Consider the following 10,531-nt stretch of genomic DNA (forward strand, 5'->3'; position numbering starts at 1 on the left):
AACCCTCACTAAATAATCCCATACCCCCACCCGTTTTCCTTTCTCGATAACAAAGACAAGCTCCCCACTGCGAGACCCTATTTTCACCCTTTCTCTCTGAACAACACAGAACGTCTGAGACCTCCCCCAATTTGAAAACCCTAACAGCTATTCCCAGTTCCCCTTTCTCTAGAAGAAGAACGACATGACCCTCTTCCTTTTACAACCCAAAAAAACATAGTTAGCCTCCCCCCTTTCCCTCTTCACCGCAGTCAGCCGCCACTCACTACTTCTTCTTCCTTAGGTGATATTATTCTTCCTCACTAAACCTCCATGAGTCACTAAAAATTAGTCATAAAATTACCCCATAAGCACCATCAAAACAATGTAAAAATCAGTTCAAACACCATCTTTTTTCCCCAACGAATCCCAACTCAAAACTAGCCCCAAACCTAGCTGAAATTCAACCCCAAAAACGTCACCCATCAACAACCAAACACCCCCATTTTTTTCCTCTAGATCTCAGCCTTTAAACACCATAAAAATGCAGCAAAAACTCCATAAAATTCATTCCAAAAATACTCCAAAAGCCAGATCCCAAACAGCCCCAAACCTTCGGCCCTTTTACCCACGAAACTGTAGCCATTAAAGCTTTTTTTCTTGTCTATTAACCAGTAAGGCTCCACCATGTCTCCATATTTTTGTTTGAGTTCATAAGGCCAAAGTCGAGGTTTCTTCGGTCAAGGTCATGTTCGAGTTTTCGGAATTTCAATTTGGGAAGCTAAATAGTCATTGTTTTGTACAAGACTTTGCTTGGAGTTTTTATTTAAAATAAAGTTTGGTTTGAGGCTGTAACGACACGGCCGGTAGTTTCATGTGTCATTGCTCCATTTTCTTCATTTCTGCTTCTTATTGTATTGTTCAGCGGTATTAGGTGTTATTGGGTTGGTTGGCTCGGGTTCGAAAAGGTTTTGCTAAGGTTTGAGACACTTAATCTCTTTTGAGTAAGCTTAAGTTGGAAAAGTCAACCGGATGTTGACTTTTGTGAAAAAAGGATCGGATGTGAATTCCGATGGTTCAGATAGCTTCGGGAGATGATTTGGGACTTAGGAGTGTGATCAGAATGTGTTTTGGAGGTCCGGAGTAGATTTAGGCTTGAATTGGCGAAATTGGAATTTTGGCATTTTCCGGTTGATGGGTGAGATTTTGATATAGGGGTCGGAATGGAATTCTGGGAGTTGCTTAGGTCCGTTGTGTCTTTTGAGATGTGTGTGTCAAAAATTTCAGGTCATTTGGACGAGGTTTGATAGACTCTTTGATCGAAAGCGGCATTTGGTAGTTTTGGAATTCATAGGCTTGAATCCGAGGGTGATTTGGTGTTCTGGTGTTGTTTTGGGTATTTTGAGGGTTAAAACAAGTTTGAATAGTTTTATGTGACTTGTTGGCATGTTTGGTTTAGGTCCCGAGGCCTTGGGGATGGATTTGGATAGTTGACTGAAGAGTTGGAGCTTGAATGTTGCTGCATAATTTTCTGCTTTGGATATTTCCGCACCTGCGGATTGGGACCGCAGGTGCGACACTGCAGATGCGTAGAGGAGGCCGCAGAAGCGGAGGTTGGCCATTTGGAGCTTGGCCATAGATGCGGTGCATCGGGCGCATCTGCGGGACTGCAGGTGTGGTTCCTGAACGCAGATGCAGCCCTGAGGGACTTAAGTGAAAACCGCAGAAGCGGTACCGCAGGAGCGTGATTTAGGCTGCAGGTGCGGAATCCCTAGGCCAGAATCTTTATAAGGTTTCCTTCGCGATTTTCAGCCTTTCTTCACCATTTTTAAAGCGATTTTGTAGGTTTGGGGGGGGGGGGGTTGAAGAGGGAATCCAACGGAGCTTGATCGAGGTAAGATTTTTGAACATAAAACTCATTTCCTGTAGTATTATTTCATTGATTCGGCTTGAAATTTATGGAAATTGGTGGGTAAATATTGAAGATACTAGGTCATGAGATTGGAGACATTTGAGTAAGGGTTTGAGGGGCCATTTATGGTTGGATTTTAGTAATTTTGATATGTATGAACTCGTGGGAGGATAAGGAGTTTACTGATGTAATTTTTATCGAATTTCGAGACGTGGGCCCGGGGTTGGGTTTGGTTAATTTCAGGATTTGTGTTGTAATTTAATTACTTTCAAGTTGGCTTTGTTCCCTTAGCATATTTTGATAGTTATGTACTGATTTTCGTTAGATTTGGAGCATTCGGAGGCCGATTCGAGGGGCAAAGGCACCACGGGCTAGAGTTTGGACTGTATAGAGGTGAGTAATGATTGTAAATTTTGTCCTGAGGGTATGAAACCCCGGATTTCACATCGTTGTGCTATTTTGAAGTGACGCACACACTAGATGACCAGCGTGGGGTCGTGAACTATTGGGGATTTGTGAGTTAGTCCGTCCCGAATAATTATTTTACTGCGTATTTGATTGAAAACTATTTGCTATCATCATGTTTTGGGCTGAATGCCATATTTGGGCCTCGTGCCAACTATTTTGGACCCTTAGGGGATTTTTACTACTATTCCTCACTGTTTTAACTTTAAACTTGTACTCAATCATGCTATATTCTACTATTTTCATAACTCAGCCACGTTTATTCTGTTTTGACATCTTAAATGATATTTTGAGCTGAGTATCATATTTTACTGTGCCGAGTGGCTTTTAGAGATTTCTGACTGAGTAGGGCCGAGGACCTGTGTTGTGAGGTTAGTATGGGATCAGGCAGCGAGCCGCAGTGATATTGTGCTGATTCATGATTATGAGGTCAAGAGCTTGAGTTGTACGCCACAATGTGGCTTGATATGTGGCCGAGAGCCAGTTTGATTATGCTACGAGATGGCTTGATATTGCGCTTGGACCGTAAGGGGCCCCTCCCGGAGTTTGTACACCCCTAGTGAGCGCGGGTACCCAGTGTGAGATGTGTTATAGCCCGAAGAGCTTATGTTGTTCCATGCCATTGCCCGAGGGGCTAATACGAGTGACTGTGAGATAGCCCGAGGGGTTGATTCTGTTAGTACTTTGCCTAAGGGGCTGGTTATATGTGTTTATCTTTTCTCACTGCTTTCATTCACTCGTTTAACTGTTAAAAGATGTTTTAAGGATGTTTTTACTGAATTAAGGTGTTTTCCACAAGTTTTTACTGATTATTGCCTTGTTTGATTTTTATACTGCCACTTTGTAGCATTTTGTTGTGTTTTACGTTTTTCTTATCACTCAACAACCTTTACTTTTATTACTCACTGAGTTGGCGTACTTACATTACTCCCTGCATCGTGTATGCAGATTCAGGAGCCTCGGGTCCTGCTAGCGAGGGTTGATTGCTTCCAGCAGACTGTTCAGAGTTCACTAGGTAGCTACTCGACGTTCGCAGCCCAGTGCTTCTCCTTCTTATCTTTATTTTCATTTGTACTAGATTTTTAGTAGACCACGTAGTCTCTTCGTACTCTTAGACGGATATTTTAGATGCTCATGACTGGTGACACCCCGATGTCGGGCTGTGTTTGTTTCCACAAATTATTTTATTTCACCTTATTTTGGAATTTATCACTTATTAATGGTTTAATTATGAACTAAATAACTATTAATTGCTATTGGGGATTTGTCTCGGCATGCTTTGTTTCACGATAGGCGCCATTAAGATCGTGTCCGGATTTAGGGTTGTGACAAGTTAGTATCAGAGCCTAGGTTACGTAGGTCTTATGAGTCATAAGAAGGTTTACTAGAGTCTCGCGGATCGGTATAGAGATGTCAGTATTTATCCTTGAGAGGCTGCAGAACCTTTAGGAAACTTCATATTCTTGAAATTCTTGTCGTGCGAATTTGTTGATCCGAGTACTAAAGTTATGTTATTCTATTCTCTCACAGATGGTGAGGACACGAGCGACCGGTCAAGATGGACGACCACCAGTACCACTAGCTGGGCCACTAGGGGCCGAGGATGCGATCGAGGTCGTGGTAGGGGCAGGGGTGTAGCCCACACAGCAGCTAGGGTAGCACCTGTAGATCCACCAGCCGCCCCAATTCATGATTAGACCCCAATTGTGGATGCTCCAGCACTAACAGCTCAGGCACCAGCTGTGCCCATTGTGATTCCGAGTCTTCAGGAGGCCCTGGCTCAGATTCTATCAGTATGCACTGGCCTAGCTCAGGCGGTCTCAATTACTACACCCGCAACTACTTCTCAGGCCGGGGGAGGCACTCAAACTCCCGCCGCTCGCACACCTGAGCAGGTCGTGCAGGGACTTTAGACACCGGGGTACCTCCATCCCAGCCGGTTATAGCTGTTCAAGACTATGTAGCTCCTGCTATGCCAAGGGCGAGCAACGCAGGTTGGAGAGGTTCGGTAGACTTCAGCCTCCAACTTTCTGTGGTGCAGAGGGCGAGGATGCCCAGGGTTTCTTGGATAAGTGTCAGAAGATTCTTTGTACAACGGGTATTCTGGAGACCAGCAGGGTCACTTTCACTACTTTTTAGTTTTCTGGAGCTGCCTTTACTTGGTGGGAGGCTTATGCAAGGCGTAGGCCTATTGGTACAGCACCCCTTACCTGGCAACAGTTCTCCATTCTCTTTTTGGAGAAGTATATACCACAGTCTCACAAAGAGGAGCTGCGTAGGCAGTTTGAGTGGTTGCATCAGATAGAGATGACTCTGATGCAGTATGACATGAGGTTCTCGAAGTTAGCTCGTCATGTTGTTTGTTTGGTTCCTACAAAGAGAGAGAGGATTAGGAGGTTCATTGATGAACTCACTTATCAGCTTCGTATTCTCATGACCAAGGAGAGGGTGTCTAATGCTACTTTTGAGGAGGTTATAGACATTGCTCGTGAGATTGAGTCGGTTCGTCGCCATGAGCGAGTTGAGAGGGAGGCCAATAGGCCTCGGGGATCTAGTAGTTATGGTGGTGCTCCTTCGAGGGGTCAGTTTCAGTACGGCAGAGGCCATCCATTCAGGCATGCTCAGTCAGCTCGCCTAGGTTACCGTAGGGCATCATCGGGTCATGGTTCTCACAGTTCTTATCAGGGCTAGTCATCACTCAGTGCCTTTCCAGCCCAGAGTTTGTCCCGTGCAGAGTTAGTTTATGGCTCTTCTATGCCAGGTACATCTGCTAGTCATTCCGGTGCTAGAGGTTACCTTTAGTCCCCGTATCCAGTACCAGGGAGTTGTTATGAGTGTGCAGAGTTGGGCCATATGTGTAGGAAGTGTCCTCGTCATCTTTGGGGTTCATCTCAGCAGAGGGGTCAGTGATGATGTCCAAATCCACTACTAAAAAAGTAAATGGACACGGTTGCATGCAATATAATCTGAAATTTTGCGATTGCTGTGTCAACTATGCGATCACATAGTGGATTGCGACCTGCTGAAATGCGATCGCAATTATTTTGCGGCGATCGCATAGTGCAACAGTGTGCTGCACTACAATTTTGCACCAACTATTGGTTTTTGGCTTCCCGGTCACCCCGATCTGCTCAAATCAACTCCAAAAATTCTAAAACTTGGCAGATTAGTTACAAATAATATTCTAAGCTATTTAAATAAAAGAAAATTTTAAAAATGACTAAAAATTTTGAAAAACCAATGGGTTGCCTCCCACCAAGCGCCGCATTTAACGTCGTGGTACGACGCAAGTCAACTTTACCACTTTTCTTGCCACTTGGATGATATGAATCGGGCACCTAGCTTGGAATCAAGCTTGTGAGCACGAGCGATGGGGGTGGTAAGTTGATGATCAAGCCAAGCTTTAAATTCTTCATTTTGCACTTCTTGGCTCTCATATGAGGAGTGTCATTTTGCTTTCTTGTTCCCTCAAATTGTAGGATGTATGGCATGAGTTTTTCTCCTCGCAGTCCTTCACTGATTCGTGTAGTTCAACTTCCATATCACCGCACAATTCCAATGTTGAAAAATGCTTGGAATGTGACTTCAAACCTCCAACTTGCAATTTTTCTCGGATTTTGATATCCTCTGTTTCCCCCGGACTAGAGTCAATCTCAACCAAATTTTCATTTACACCGGTTGACTCTAACTCCATATTTTTATTGGCATCACTAACACTCACTGGGTTAGTTGGCGGATGTTCAATATTTGATTCCTCAAAGTAGAACTCACTTTCTTCTTCGAAATCGGACTATTCTTGGCTTCCTTCCACACTCTCAAGTTGGTGGGCATAGTGATCCTCAACCAATATTTTCATTTGAGCTTCCAAAGCGCGGATATGTTCATCATTGTGAGCCAAGCCTTGTTTCACGTCCTCGAGTGCACAGTTATACTTCTCCTCATTTTCAAGGATGGTCTCCAACATGAGCATCATCTTCTCATCTTGAGCATTTGAGAGTTCTTCTTGGTTTTGATCAAGTGCCAAGGAAGGATTTTCGGCTTCCACATCTAAGAAAAATTCTTGGCTATCATTAACTTCCGAGGCTTTTTGGACCTCTAAAGCTTCAAGCAAAGTCATTTTGGAGACTATTCTCCAAAAGCTCCTCCAAGGCACTTTGTTCTTTGTTTCCTCCTTCAAGTAGGCACTCCAACATGAGCTTGAACTCTCCATTTCGGCCATGCTCAACTTCTTCCATTTCCATAGCCCTATCATTTTCATCAAAAAAAAAGTAGAATCATCATAGCGAGGGCTTGGGGAAGGGACGGATAAATAATCACAATCATCCCAATGACCATTTTGAAAACCACACTTATCACAAATATTCCACTCATGGGTTTGAGATTGTGCGCACAATCCATCCCCGGGAGAATTTAAACAATTTTGCCACGAGTGTGGTCCTCCACAATAAGGACAAGGGTCATCAAAGTATGAACAACTACCATCCGACTAATTTTCATTATATGATGTCATTTTTCAAAAATAAGAAAATAAACAAGAAACAAACAAGAAAAATATATCAAGGTAAAAAAAAATAATTACACAAATATTCACAAGTTTTGACCAAAGCACTTACGCTTATTTCTCAAAAAACCTAAATTACGCCAAATTGTTCCCCGACAGCGGCGCCAATTTTGATGACGTCCAAATCCACTACTAAAAAAGTAAATGGACAATGTCGCATGTAATATAATTTACCGAACTGTGAGTCGGGGTCGAATCCCACAGAGAACAATGTGTAGGCGATTAGGAATGTAAGAAAATTATTACTTATCGTGCAATGCCAAATACTTAGAATTGATTTGAGAAAATATTTATACGTAAATGCGGAAATGTAAACTAACCTAGAAAGCAAGTAAAATTATCAATGGCTACAAGTATGGATGCATCGGGAATTACACTCAAGTAACGATCTAATGTATTTCACGATTTTACAAATATGAGCGAGTTTATGTTAATTAGCCACGGATAACAATTCTTAATTAGCTTCTTCCGAAGAATAACAAGACTTACTAATTGAATTATTCCTAACCCAATTAAGAGATTAAGCACACCTGGAATGGCTACAAGTAGTTCAATCTTATTCCTAAGTAGAATCTATAAAATGAGGGTTAAAGCCTAATGTTCTTGTTAATTAATCTTTCCCAACCCCAAATTATCTTTTCCAAAATTAATTCGGAGTTAATGGGAGAGTCCTAGGGTTAGTTAATCCATTTGGAAACATTAAAGAACAAGAATAATTAAAATAACAATAACTCACTTCATAAAAGGATAAAAATCATTCAATACATAAGCACAACAAGGTATTTAATCCATACTTTAAATATGATATTTCCATAAACACGATTCAAGCGTTGAATAAAATACTACACACTTAGATATACAATACAAAGCAAAGAAATGATGAAAGCAACATAAATGGGTAAGAAATTCTCAACTAAAAGCTTCAAATCTTCAAGACCAAAGTGTGTGTGCAAAGCCTTAGCTCCCAAAACTTGTTCTCTCTAGCCCTAAGAACTGAAAATAAGCCAAAGATATGCCAAAGATCTGCTAGGTCGTGTATAAAACTGGTTTGGGGATTACAAACGTGAAATTCCATTTTTTCCCAGAACTGCCCAGAAAATACACTATGCGTTCACAACAGTGCGACCGCGATGGCAGAGAATGATTTCTCCAAGCTATGCGATCGCATACAGTGTCCTACGTTCGCATAGCTTAGTTGACCAGACGCTGACCATGCTTCCTTATATGTATTCACACTTATTTACCCGCGTTCGCAATGCTTTGCTATTGTTGACTTATGCGATCGCATAGTGTAATCACAGGCAGTTGTCAATTTTTCATTTTAGCTCCTTTTTGACTTGTTTTCACTTGGTTTCTTCACCATTACTTCTAAATCACATACAACCTGTAAAATAGAAGTAAATGACATCAAATACATGATTTTGTAATTCAAAAATAGTAAAAGTATAGGTTTAAAGACAAGATAAGTTGGTAAAATACCAACTTATCAGTCAGCCATCAGCTTCAGCGCTAGTTATATCACCACTAGCAACCCATCTAGCTAAGGGTATAAGTCAGTAATCTAGGGGTCGCCCCAGAGGGGGAGGTCGATCAGGTGGTGGACAGGCCCATTTCTATGCACTTCTAACTCGACCCGATGCTATTGCTTCAGACGCTGTGATCACAGGTATTATCTCAGTCTGTCGCAAAGATGCCTCAATGTTATTTGATCCCGGTTCCACTTATTCTTATGTGTCATCACATTTTGCTCGTTATTTGGATACGCCCCGTGAGTCTCTTATTTCATCTATTCGTGTATCTACTCTGGCGGGCGATAATGTTGTTATAGATCATGTGTACCGGTCATGTGTGGTGACTATTGGGGGTCTAGCGACCCAGGTGGATATTTTGTTGTTATGAATGGTAGACTTCGATGTTATATTGGGCATGGATTGGCTATATCCATGCCGTGCTATTTTGGAATGTCATGCTAAGACAGTGACATTGGCTATGCCGGGTGTGCCACGGATTGAGTGGCGAGGTTCGACTGATTATGTCCCCAGTAGGGTAATTTCCTTCTTGAAGACCTAACGTATGGTTGGGAAGGGTTGTCTTTCATATTTAGCCTTTGTGAGGGATGTCGGTGCAAAGACTCCCAATATTGATTCTGTTCATGTTGTCAGGGATTTTCCCGATGTGTTTCCTGCAGACCTGTCGGGTATGCCACCGGAGAGGGATATTGATTTTGGTATTGATCTGGTGCCGTCACTCAGCCCATTTCTATGCCACCGTATCGTATAGCACCAGCGGAGTTGAAGGAGCAGCTTGAGGAACTCCTTGATAAGGTGTTTATTCGGCCTAGTGTGCCGCCTTGGGGTGCACCTGTTCTATTGTGAAGAAGAAGGATGGCTCGATCAGGATATGCATTGATTACAGGCAGTTGAACAAATTAACAATCAAGAACAAGCATCCTTTGCCTCGTATCGATGATTTATTTGACCAGTTTTAGGGAGCGAGAGTGTTCTCCAAGATTGATCTCTGTTCAGGTTATCACCAGTTGAAGATCAGGCATTCAGGTATTCTTAAGACATCCTTCAAGACCCGATATGGTCATTATGAGTTCTTGGTGATGTATTTCGGGCTGACCAATGCCCCAGCAACGTTCATGTATTCGATAAATAGCGTATTTCAGCCTTACCTCAACTCAATTGTGATAGTTTTCATTGATGATATTCTAGTGTACTCGCATAGGCAGGAGGAGCACGCGGAGCATTTGAGAGTTGCGTTGCAGAGATTGAGGGAGGAGAAGCTTATGCAAAGTTCTCCAAGTGTGAGTTTTGGCTAAGTTCAGTGGCTTTCTTGGGGCACTTGGTGTCCAGTGAGGGTATTCAAGTTGATCCAAAGAAGATATAGGCAGTTCAGAGTTGGCCCAGACCGTTCCCAGCCACAGAGATTCGTAGCTTTCTTTGTTTAGCGGGTTATCACCGCTTGTTCGTTTAGGGATTTTCATCTATTGCATCACCCTTGACCAAGTTGACTCAGAAGGGTGCTCTATTCATGTGGTTGGATGAGTGTGAGGAGAGCTTTTGGAAGCTCAAGACACCCTTGACCATAACTCCAGTGTTAGTTTTGCCTTCAGCTTCAGGTTCATATACCGTGTATTGTAATGCTTCGAGAGTGGGTATTGGGTGTGTATTGATGCAGGAGGGTAGAGTTATTCCTTATGCTTCTCGCCAGTTGAAGTCCCATGAGAAGAACTACCCTGTTCATGATTTAGAGTTGGCTGCCATTGTTCACGCGTTGAAGATTTGGAGACATTATTTGTATGGTGTGTTTTATGAGGTGTTTACTGATCATCATAGCCTCCAGCACTTGTTCAAATAGAAGGATTTCAATTTTAGGCAGCGGAGATGGTTGGAGTTGCTAAAGGATTATGATATTACTATTTTGTACCATCCGAGAAAGGCCAATGTGGTGGCCGATGCCTTGAGTATGGGGAGTTTGGCATATAATCCAGTTAGGGAGAGACCTCTTGTAGTTGATGTTCAGGCCTTGGCCAATCGGTTCATGAGGTTAGATATTTCGGAGCCCAGTTGGGTATTGGCTTGTGTAATTTCTCGGTCTTCCTTACTTGA

Source organism: Nicotiana tabacum, chromosome 5 (assembly GCF_000715075.1).
Source record: "Nicotiana tabacum cultivar K326 chromosome 5, ASM71507v2, whole genome shotgun sequence".
NCBI classification, from domain to species: Eukaryota; Viridiplantae; Streptophyta; class Magnoliopsida; order Solanales; family Solanaceae; genus Nicotiana; species Nicotiana tabacum.